This window comes from Mustela erminea, chromosome 2 (assembly GCF_009829155.1).
Source record: "Mustela erminea isolate mMusErm1 chromosome 2, mMusErm1.Pri, whole genome shotgun sequence".
Taxonomy (NCBI): domain Eukaryota; kingdom Metazoa; phylum Chordata; class Mammalia; order Carnivora; family Mustelidae; genus Mustela; species Mustela erminea.
Window position 1 is genome coordinate 47,397,426 of NC_045615.1, and position 12,594 is coordinate 47,410,019.

Genomic DNA, 12,594 nt, shown 5'->3' on the forward strand with positions numbered 1-12,594 from the left:
AGCGGACTCCACACTGAGCAGAGAGCCCGATGCAGGACTCGATCCCAGGACCCCGGGATCATGATCTGACCCCAAGGCAGACTCTTAACTGATTGCACCACCCAGGTCTCCCTAAAGCATGAAAAGTCTTTATGGAAATGCATTTTACTTAAGGTGACATTGGGGAATTTTACATTCTGATATTGCTTATTCTGGGAAGAGAAACCACCGCAAAATGTGAACATCTCAAAGTGGATCATCTCCTACTAATTTCCCCACTAAGATCGCAGCTTTGAATTTCATGTCATCAGACTTTATTACTGCCTGCCTCTTACAGTTGCTGCTAACTCTAAACTCTAGGACCCTCCTGCTCCATTTATGAGTAACTTTAGTTCCTGGTACACCATCACTCTCTAGAACACTATTTCTGTCTTGCTTCATGGTGAAATCAATACACATACAAGTGATTTTCCTGACACCCTGGCTTCTTACTACCTTGACCTTCTCTCCTCCAATGCCCTTATTCTCCACCCTGTTCCAGTTGTGCACTCCCAGGTCACCAGAGACACTGTCATACTAGTACCATTTTGCTCTCTGACCACCAAATCCCGTATTTCCGCCCAGCTGCTTCTAGGAACCCGATCCCAACAAATCTTTGACCCCTATAAGAATATATAATCCATTAATTTTGCTAGTATTTCACTGTGCCTCATCCCCCATTGTTCACTTTAGTTTCCATACCAGATGAAAACCCAATTATTCATTATAGTAACAGCCTAGCAAACACCCTCAAACTCCCTTGCTCTTCTTTTGCATTGTCATTTGCTTGACTAAACTACAAACTCCCTTAAATCCACATCTCCCCCACTCTGTACCTAACACTAAATGTGGATAGAAGAAAACAGAGAAGAATAGTGGTTCTTCTGATTTTAAATTCATGATCAAGAATCTTAACGCTGGGGGATGCTAGGGTGTCTCAGTTGGTTAAGCAGCTGATTCTTTTAGCTCAGGTCTTGATCTCAGGGTGATGGGTTCAAGCCCAACACTGGGCTCCACGCTGGGCACGGAGCTTTCTTTCTTTCTTTTCTTTCTTTTTTTTTTTTTTTTAATGGAGCTTTCTTTAAAAAAAGAAGATGAAGATGAAGAAGAAGAAGAAAAAGAATCTTCGTGCTCAGTAGTGCCCAGCAATTCATACTATACTTCCCTAGACCATTCATTCTTCTTTTTCCCTATTTTGATATGTCACAGTGTCTTCTTCCTGCTCAGTACCTTCTCTCATAGTCATCCTCAGCTGATAACCTTATTTCTTACTTTACTGAAAAAACTGAAGCAAGCAACAGAGACTTCTAGATTCTCTCTACCATGGCTGCCCACCTACCAACATACTCTGCCTTTGCTCCTTTTACTTTGGCCTAGATGAATGTCTATGCTTCTGTCTAAGGCTTAAGACAGTGTCTCCATTTTGCAGTAAATCCCTTAAATTCTCTTATACATCAACACATATGGATATAGTATATAGATATAGATAGATAGGTAGTATCTATACATAGGATCTATCTGTATCTGTGTATCTATCTACCATATCCTGATATATCGATATGTCTCTACCATATTTATCTCTTACTACTGGATCATTTCCAATGGCATGCAGCCATGTTATTTTTTATTTCTTTCATTTCAACATCTCTCTTCATCTCACACCTTATGACCACTGCTATATAGCTCTATCTTCTTATACAACAAAACTCTTCAAAGGAGTCCTCTATACTTGCATCAGCGATCCCTCTCCCATTCCCTCTCAAATCCATTTAATTGTTGTTGTTTTAGGCCTCTCGGTTTTAGAGTTTTGTTAAGCACCAGTAGAAACTGGAGCCATACCTCTGAGAGAGCACACCAGCCTGCCCCAGGAGGAGGCAGCCTATTCCCCCACAGAGTTGTATGATTTTGCCAACATGTATCAGCAGAAGTCTAGGGAGCAGCTAAAGGTATAGATTCTAAAAGTGTTAAGCCAATGGAGATAAAATATACTCAGTTAGGCCAAGGTCACTGACATGGGCACCCTCCTCCAGGGTTTGAATATAACATGCTGGCTGGAGTAATGGGGAGAGTGCTAACAGTTTTGAAAAGGTTGGCTAATGAAAGCTGGGACTCCACAATAACACTGAGTCAATGAAACTGAAATGCCAGATATTCTCAGCATCCTGTAGGCAAAGGAATGCACGTTTTGGGAAAATAGGAATGGATCCATTACGTGCAACTGTCCCAGCCACCTCCTGACTAGAACCCTCTGGGAAGGTCTAAAGGACACCCCTTTCACCAAGATACTAGGATATGCATGAGTGAGGCAGGCCTCAGCATCCTTGAAGAGCTCTGCAGCTCAGAGATAATGGCAGATGAGGCTCTGGTGAAAATGTGTGCCCTTATTTCAGTGGAAATATAGGGATTCCGCATGGGAAAGGCTCCGCATAGCACTGGGCTGCTTGAGATAATAGGGGGCAGTGACTACAACAAACCACAGATGGGGCATTTTTTTACCATCTCTGGTTTGTGCCACTGGGGCACAGATTTGGGGGTTCCAAGAAATCATAAACCAACAGCATAATAATATGCTGCTTGGCATATGTATATATAAAAAAAATGATCTAGGGGGGCGTGGGAGGCTCAGTTGGTTAAGCCTCTGCCTTTGGCAGGAGTCATGATCCTGGGTCAGGGAGCCTGCTTCTCCTTCCCCCTCTGCCCCTCTCCCCTACTTGTGCTCTCTTTCTCTCTCAAATAGATACATAAAATCTTATGTATATATATATATATTTTAAAAAGGACAAAGTAAAAAAGAAAAAAAAAATCTAAGTCTGCAGAACCTAACTGAAGTTGCCAAAGGATGCCTTGTACCCAATACCCAGACCTAAGTCAGTTCAGAGACTAAGAGCCCCAACAAGAGGGAAAATCTGGGAGATTGAGAAAAGATCCTGCAACACAGCCATAGGCATGGTATATCATAAATCCTCCTCCAAGCCAGCATTTCTCAACCTCCGTACTACTGACATTTTGGCCTGGGTATTTCTTTGGTGTGGCAGCGGGGAGGGTACTGTCCTGTATACTGTCGAATGTCCGAGAGCATAACCTAGTTTCTACCCATAAGATGCCAGTAGCACACACACATCACCTTTTCTCCAGTTGGGACAATCAAAATGTTTGCTTAAACATTACCAAATATCCTCTGGAGAGTAGGGTTACCAGATTTAGGAAATAAAAACACAGATGAAATTTGAACTTCAGATTCAAACTATTGATTGGGGTATATTTATACTAAAAAAATTATTTGTTCCTTACTGAAATTCAAATTTAACTGGGATACCCTATATTTTATTTGTCAACCCTAACCTGAGGATCAAAATCACTCTTTGTTGAGAACTACTGATCTAAGCCGGTACCTTTTTAAATGTGCTGAGAACTTATTACAACACGGATTCTTGAGATCTGCTCCCAGAGATTCTGACTTAGTAGACTGGGTACCCCATGGGGTAATGTCTCTGAATTTTCTTCTTTTTAAGAGTTTATTTGTTTGAGAGAGAGAGCATGAGAGAGAATGAGCATGGGGAGGGACAGAGGAAGAGGGAGAAGTAGACTCCCCGCTGAGCAGGAAGCCCTGCTTGGGGCTCAATTCCAGGAGCCCAAGATCATGACCTGAGCCAAAGGCAGATGCTTAACCAACTGAGCCACCCAGGCACCTTGGAAGGAGAGAATCTTCAGCAGGCTCCACGCTCAGCACAGAGCCCAAAGCAGGGCTCAGTTTCACGGCCCTGGGATCATGACCTGAGCTGAAATCAGGTATGTAAATGAGGTATTTTTGATACTTGTTTCTTTCTGCTTACCAGATCCAGCTGGCATAATGACATTAATATACAGGATCTGCACGATGTCCTCTGGGATATCAAGACAATCAAGGTTCCTCTCAACTAGATTAGGATGGGAGGAAAGAGAGAGAGGACAAAGCCCTGGGACATGAACATAAATGTATACTGTTGTGACTGCTATATAAATAAATACAAATTGTGTCTGATTTTCCTTATTGATTAGAAAGGAAAAGAAAACATTTGATAAGTCAAGAGTTGCATACTAGGTACCAGGTGTTGTGCTGACCATCTCCACTAAAGATACAACATCTTGAGTGGCTGCTGAGATTGGAATCACCACCTAGTTAGAATCATAATAATCTGGGGCACCTGGGTAGCTCAGTCGGTTAAGTGACTGACTCTTGATTTAGGCTCAGGTCATGATCTCAGGGTACTGGGATCGAGCCCCATGTCGGGCTCCACATTTGGTACGGAGTCTGTTTATGATTCTCTCTCCCCCTCTCCCTTTTCCCTTCCCCCGCTCATGCTTCCTATCTCTCTCTAAAATAAATAAATAAAAGCTTTTTGAAAAAATATCATATTAGGGCATCTGAGTGGCTCAGTTGGCTGCCTTCAGCTCAGGTCATGATCCCAGGGTCCTGGGTTGGAGGCCCTCATCTGGCTCCCTGCTCGGTGGGAAGCCTGCTTCTCCCTCTCCCACTCCCCGTGTTTGTGTTTCCTCTCTCACTGTCTCTGTCAAATAAATAAATAAAATCTTTTAAAAAAAATCATAATAATCTAATGCATCCTGTATGATCCGTCTGACTTTTGTACCAGCTGAACAGGTGAGTTACACAGAAAAGCTAGAGGAATCCCCACCCCAGTATCATACATCTCTGTTGCTGTCATTAATCCCCACAATCCTCTCAGAGGATGTGTTGTTACTTTTTGGTTCATGTCTTGGTACATAGGAAGCAGGAGTGGGAGGGCAGTTCCAGGGGATTCCATGTGATGCTTCCTGCCATCATAGCTGTTACTCCATGCAGGGCCCCAAAGTTAGACTAAGTTAGGCCAAGACTTCTTCTATCTGCTCATCTCCATAAGCTGCTACTCTGAATTTTTTTTAAAGGTGTGATTTATCTATTTGACACGGACAGAGAGAGAATCACAAGTAGGCAGAGAGGCAGGCAGAGAGAGAGGGGAAGCAGGCTCCCGTCTGAGCAGAGAGCCCTCTGCGGGGCTTGAACCCAGGACCCTAAGATCATGACCTGAGCTGAAGGCAGAGGCTTAACCCACTGAGCCACCCAGGTGCTCCGCTATGCTGAATTTTTGAACTTGGTGGTGTTTTGTGTTCCTGGGAGTCAGTGTCATTTCAGAAGCAGTATTTAATAATTCCCAGAATCACTGGGTATTTCCTTTCAGCTAGTGTATAGTCACCAAGCAAATCTCTTTGAGGCAATACTATTTAAGGTGTTTCCCTGGACCAGTGACCATTCACTTCACTTAGAAATTCATTAAAAATGAAAATTCAGAGGTGCCCGGTGGCTTGTCAGTTATGAGTCTGTCTTCAGCTTAGGTCAGGATCTGAGCATCTTGGGATCAAGCCCAGTATTGGGCCCCTTGCTCAGTGGAGAGTCTGCTTCTCCTCCTCCCTCTGCCCACCACTCCCCCACCTCATGCTCTCTCTCTCACTCTCCTCTCAAATAAATAAATTTAAAAAAAAAAAAAAAGATGATCTCTCCCTTTGTCCCTCCCTCAGTGCTTAGGTGGGCACACACGTGCAGTCAATCAATCAATAAGTAAAAAATTAAAATTGTGAAACCTCCCTTTGCCTTCCTAATTACCCCTTCCCTTACTATGCTTTTCTCTCTAGCCCTTCTCACCTAACATACTACATTATTTGGTTATTGTTTATTATCTGTCTTCTCTCACTGGAAGGTGACTTTACAAGAGCAGGTTCTATTTCATTCACTGTTCTATCCTTGATGCCTAGGACAGTGCCTGAAACATAGTAGGTGCCCAGCAATTATTTCTAAATTGACCTGAATGAATGTCATGAAAATTCTTGGAGAATAGTTAGCAAGTATCTCCAGCCTATTGTCTTTACATTAGGTATTGGTTGGCAAGCATTTCCTGTAAAAGGCTTGGGAGTAAACACTTTAGGATTGTGGGCCACGCAGTTGCTATAGCAACCACTCCATTCTGGCACTGGAGCATGAAAGCAGCCATAGACAGTAAGTAAATGAACGGGTGATACATGGAGAGGAAGCAGAGGAATTGCTCAAGTCTTGGGAATTAGGAGGCTGAGAAAGGAGTTTACATGGAAAGGAGGGACTTCATATGGAAATATTTTATACAAATATGTCTGATTCACTTCTTTTCATGTCTTCTTGCTCCACCATCACAACTAATACTACTGAAGTTACATTTTCCCTTTGGCTTTGACTTTAATATTGTACGTTTAAAACTCCCACAGAATACACTTACTAATACAACCTCCAGGTGGAGTCCTTTCTCTTTTCTCATTAAACTGTTTTTATTATAGTTGACCCTTGAACAACTCCAGAGTTGGGGGTACCAACTATCAGTGCAGTTGAAAATCCAACTTTTGACTCTCTAAAAACTTAACTGCTGATACCGTACTGTTGACCAGAAGCTTACAAGAAACAACTGAGTAACACATATTTTATATGTTTATATGTATTACATACTGTATTCTTACAATAAAGTGAACTAAAGAAAATGTTTTTAAAATCAGAAGGAAGAGATAATACATTTATAGCACTTTACTGTTATTGATACTATAAGTTTACATCCTCTGATTACAAGATCCTCTCTCACTGCCTACATCAATATTGACTTCAAGTTTTTATTTAAATTCCAGTTAGGTAGCATACAGCGTAATATTAGTTTCAGGTGAGCAGTATAGTGATTCACCACTTCCATACCGCACCCAGTGCTCATCACAACAAAAGCTCTCCTTAATCCCCATCACTTATTTAACCCAGGCCCTCTTCCCCTCTGCTGACCATCATTTTGTTCTCTATAGTTAAGAATCTGTTTCGTGGTTTGTCTCTCTCTCTCTCTTTTTTCCTGATTGCTCAGTTGTTTTGTTTCTTAAATTCCACATGCGAGTGAAGTCATATTTTCTCTTTCTCTGACATTTCACTGAGCATTATACTCTCTAGCTCTATTCACATTGGTGTAAATGGCAAGATTTCATTCTTTTTATGCCTGAGTAATACATAGATAGATGATAGATAGAAAGATATCTCACATCTTCTTTATCCATTCATCAGTTGATGGATATTTGGGTTCCTTCTGTAATTTGGCTATTCTGCTATATACATCAGGGTGCATGTATCCCTTCAAATCAGTATTTTTGTATCCTTTAGGTAAATACCTAGTAATGCAATTGCTGCGCCATAGGGTAGCTCTATTTTTAACTTTTTGAGGAACCTCCATACTGTTCTCCAGAGTGGCTGCACTTCAATATTGTCTTACCTGAAACAAAACACTATAGATATTACATGTATCACTAAAATTAGACTTGAAAAATGAAAAGATAGGGGCACCTGGATGGCTCAGTCAATTGAACATCTGCCTTTGGCTCAGGTCACGATCCCAGGGTCCTGGGATAGAGCCCCACATTGGGCTCTCTGCTCAGCAGGAAGTCTGCTTCTCCCTCTGCCTGCCACTCCCCCTGCTTGTATTCTCTCTCTCTTGTTCACTTTCTTTCTCAAATAAATAAATAAAATCTTAAAAAAAAGAAAACTACCACAATATTAAATTTACATTAAATATCATTCACCTTATGTCTTTGAAAGGTTATCCACTTCCATACAATTCTTGCACACAGTGTTCTATGTGATGAACACTCAGGCAATGAGGGTGATAATGACACAAAGTGTCTCAATACAGCTCTTGTACAGTTATTAGATTTTCACACAAAGACACACACCCGTAGACAACAGTTGCTTATTAACTGTACAGCATGATGACTATTTACTATTCTTTTTTTTAAGATTTTACTTAATTACTTGACAGAGAGAGAGACAGGGAGAGAGGGAACACAAGCAGGCAGGGAGAGTAGGAGAGGGAGAAGCAGGCTTCCCACTGAGCAGGGAGCCTGATGAGGAACTCAATCCTGGGACTCTAGGATCACGCCCTGAGCCAAAGGCAGTCACTTAACCAACTGAGAACACCCAGGCGCCCTACTATTCCTTAAGTAGAAGTGAACCATCACAAAGATCTTCCTTGTCATCTTCATGTTGAGTAGACAGAGGAGGAAGAAGGGGAGGGTTTGGTCTTCCTGTTTCAGAGGTGACAGAGGCAGTACAGGTGGAGGAGGTGGAAGGGAAGGCAGGAGAGGCAGGCACACTTGGTGTAACTTTACAGAAATACTGGTAATTTCTGTCTGACTTTTTTACTTTTTCCTTTCTCTAAATATGTTTCTAACCAGTACCAATCCTTCCACCATTTGCTTTTCTTTCAGTGTCTATGTTGTAAAAGAACTGAAAAGCAGTCTTGAGGGATGCCTCGGTGGCTCAGTCAGTTAAGTGTCTGCCTTCAGCTCAAATGCTGGGGACGGGGCGGGGGGTGGGGTGGGGGGGTGGCTCAGCGGGGAGCCTGTTTCTCCCTCTGCCTGCTCCTCCCCCTGCTTGTGCTCTCCCTCCCTCCCTCCCTCTCTCTCTCTCTGACAAATAATTAAAATCTTTAAAAAAGAAAACACAACAAAAGATGTCTTGAATAATCAGAACCCTTCTGCCAAATTGTCTAATGTCAGTATGTTTTCTGGAAAGGCTTCTTCATCTTTTCACTGGCTGGCACTGATTTGGAAACCCTCATCTCCATCAGGTCATCTTCTGTTAATTCCTCTGGCATCAGCTCTTAAATTTCTCCAAGGTCCATATCTTGAAACCCTTCATCACAACCACCCTCTACTTTTTTTTTTTTTCATATTCACAATCTTGTTCATAATTTCCTTGATTAGCTCTGTTGTAAATCATTTGAAGTCATGCACAACATCTGGGAACAGTTTTTCCAGCACGAATTCATTGTTTGAGGCTTTTACAAAGCCTCAAAAAAAAAAAAAGCCTTTACAAAGCCATTGTTCAATGGCTTTTACGGCTTTTTTTTTTCTTTTAAATATTTTTAAAGATTTTTTTTAAAGATTTTATTTATTTATGTGACAGACAGAGATCACAAGTAGGCAGAGAGGCAGGCAGAAAGAGAGGAAGATGAGCAGAGCAGAGAGCCTGATGTGGGGCTCAATCCCAGGACCCTGAGATCATAACCTGAGCCGAAGACAGAGGCTTTAACCCACTGAGCCACCCAGGCACCCCTTGTAGGGCTTTTTCTATAATAGCAGTAGCACCGGGGCGCCTGGGTGGCTCAGTGGGTTGGGCCGCTGCCTTCAGCTCGGGTCATGATCTCAGGGTCCTGGGATCGAGTCCCGCGTCGGGCTCTCTGCTCAGCAGGGAGCCTGCTTCCCTTCCTCTCTCTCTGCCTGCCTCTCTGCCTACTTGCGATCTCTCTCTCTCTCTCTGTCAAATAAATAAATAAATAAAAATCTTTTAAAAAAAAAATAGCAGTAGCACCTCCAATGGTGTGATCCTTCCAGATTTTCATGATGTCCTCTCTATTCCAGTTCTCTTTCACAATGTTGACAATCATTTCCTCAGAGCACTGTGTGTATGGAGCTTTAAAGGTCCTTATGACCCCATGAGCTAGAGGTTGAATTAGACACATTTGAGGGCAAGCAGACCACTTCAGCACCTTTGGTGTTGAACTCATGGGGTCCGGGGTGAACAGGGGCATTGTCCAAAATCAAAAGAATGTTAAAAGGCAGTCCCTTCCTGGCATAGTACTCCTCTGACTTCAGGAACAAAGCTTTGATGGAACCCATCCAGAAAAAGGGTTCTCCCTGTCCAGGCTCTCTTGCTAGACAAACAAAACAGTGGCAGCTGGTGTTTATCTTTCCCGTTCACAGCTCAGGGGTTAGCAGCTTTATACATAAGGCAGTCCTGATCATAAACCAACTGCATTGACCCAAATCACAGAGTTAGCCTCTCCCTTCCGGACTTAAATCCTGCGGCTTGCTTCTCTTCCTTACTAATAAATGTCCTTTGTGACACTTTTTTTTTTCAGAATAGGTCACTTTGGTCTGCATTAAAAACCTGTTAAGGCTGATACCCTTTCTCCTCAATGATTTTCTTAATGGGTCTGAGAACTTCTCTAGCTGCCTCTTGGTTGGTGGAAGCTGCTTCTCCTGTTGATATTTTTTAATCTAAAGTTCTTGCTAAAATTATCAAACCATCCTTTGCTATTATTAAGTTCTCCAGCTTTAGATCTTTCATTTTCCTTTTGCTTTAAACTGTCATATAATGATACCCCACTTTTTCTAGAATCATATTAGAGTCTACTGATATGCCTTTCTTACTCTAATCCTGTACCCAAATAAGAGCTGCATTTTAGGGGCACCTGGGTGGCTCAGTCAGTTGAGCGTCTGCCTTTGGCTCAGATCATGATCCCAGAGTCTTGGGATGGAGTCCCTCAGACTATGTGCTCAGCGGGGAGTCTGCTTCTCCTTCTCTCTCTAAACCCCAGCCCCTCCCAGCTGATGCTCACTCTCTCTCTACCTCAAATAAATAAATAAAATCTTTTTTTTAAAAAAAGAGCTGCATTTTCAATATGAGATAAAAATGTATTTTGCAAAGAAGTGCAAAGTTTTCACCTCCATTGGTGTAGCTACAGTGACAGTTTCACAAATTTCCTTTTTCTTTCTTTTTTTTTTTTTTTTTATGCTCCTTATGCTGGATTCATTTATCTTGAAATGGCAGGCAACCACACTGCAGACCTCAATCTACAGTACATATCAAGCAACTCAACTTTGTCTTGTAATGTCATGACTTTTCTCTGTTTCTCGCAAGCGCTTTGAGCATCACTAGTGGCACTTACTACGGGTCCCATGGTGCTATTCAAAGTTTACAGTGTTTCACTAAGCATCATGAAAAATGTGTGAGAACTGTGAGAGAACACATTTTACTGTGACACGATATACTGGAGAGACAAATGGGTCATACGGAGATTATTACTGTAACACGGCATTTTAAGTGGATACTGACAACACTTGAGCTCACTGCCATAGCTAGGAGAGGTGGCTACAAAATTCTTGCAGTATATAGTATGTATTACAATTAATTTCATGTAGGTATGATTTAATACTGCATCTTTGCATTTGTTTACATCTGTCTTGACCACAAATGGCACCACGTATGGTCTGTATTTGTGTAGGTACTTTTTTAAAAAAGATTTATTTATTTGAGAGCGAGAGTTGGGGTGGGGGCGGGGTATAAGAGGAGGAGAGGGAGCCTGAAACAGATTCCATGCTGAGTACGGGGCTGGATGCAGGGCTCAATCTCATGACCCTGAGACTACCACCTGGATCAAAACCAAGAGTCAGATGCTTTACCAGATAAGTCACTCAGGCATCCCCGTGCACATACCTTTTGATAAATTTTAAATTTTTTAAATAGATTTTTATATATTTTATGGTAGTAAGTGACAAAATAATATCTACATATATTTTATGTACTCATAACATACCTAACTTTTCAGTTTTCTTGATAGATCTAGGCTATGCAGTTCATCTGTGAGTTTTTTCAAATTGTTGCAAATATCAAAAAAATTTTCCAATATATTTATTGGAAAAACCCATGTATTAGTGGACCCACACAGTTCAAACCCATGTTGTTCAAGGGTCAACTGTAGTTTAGTGCACAAATATTTACTGAGCATCTACTATGTGCCAAGATATAAGTGTTAGGATATAGCTTTGAATTAGACAAAGACTCTCTCCTCAGGAAGCTTACATTCTAATGAAGACAGATGATAGATAGATAGATATAGATAGATATGATCATTTCAGAAAGTGGTACATCAAACAAGGAAGTTACATAGAGTCATGGGAGCCTTCCTTGAGGAAATACCACTTGAGCTGAAAACTGAAGAGTAAGAACCAGCCATGCAAAGACCTGTTTGTTCGTTTGTTCTTTCACTGTGGTACAATATCTATAACATAAAATCTCCCACTTTTGAGTAGAGTTTTGTGACACCGAACACCACCACCCGTCCCGTCTCCAGAACTTTTTCATTTCCCCAAACTGAAACTCAGTAGCCGCTAAACAATCACTCCTCCCTACCCCCCACCCCGGTAGTAACCACTATCTTACTTTCTGTTTCTATGAATTTGACTCCTGTAGGTCCCTCATACAAAGGTTTATTTGTCATACAGTATTTGTCCTTTGATGACTAGCATATTCCACTCAGCATAATGTCACCAAGGTGCATCCATGTGTCAGAAACATAGACCACATTTTGTGGTGTTCTTCTACTGATAAGACACCTGATTTCCATCTTTTGGCTATTGTATTACTCACAAGTGTACAAATCTCTATTTGAGTGCCTGCTTTCTATTCTTTCAGTATAAACCCAGAAGTAGAATTGCTGGATCGTATGGTAATACCATGTTTAATCTTTTGAGGAATTGCCAAACTTTCCATAGCAGCTACGCCACTTCACACATCAGCAAAGCACGAAAGGTCCAGTTTATAGCCATGCTAACTCTTGTTATTTTCCTCTTTTTTTTTCTCATTATGGCCATCCTATTGGGTATGAAGTGGTATCTCATTATGGTTTTGATTTACATTTCCCTCATGATTAGTGATGTTAAGTATCTTTTCATATGCTTACTGCCCATTTTTAGATCATCTTTGGAGAA

The 12,594-nt window shown here is 41.5% G+C and overlaps 1 protein-coding gene across 2 annotated transcripts in view; it reads right to left on the reverse strand.

Annotated features, from left to right (window-relative positions):
* Positions 1 to 12,594, reverse strand: part of ABCG2 (ATP binding cassette subfamily G member 2 (Junior blood group)) — a 159,465-nt gene that overhangs the window by 141,099 nt on the left and 5,772 nt on the right. The window lies entirely within an intron of this gene.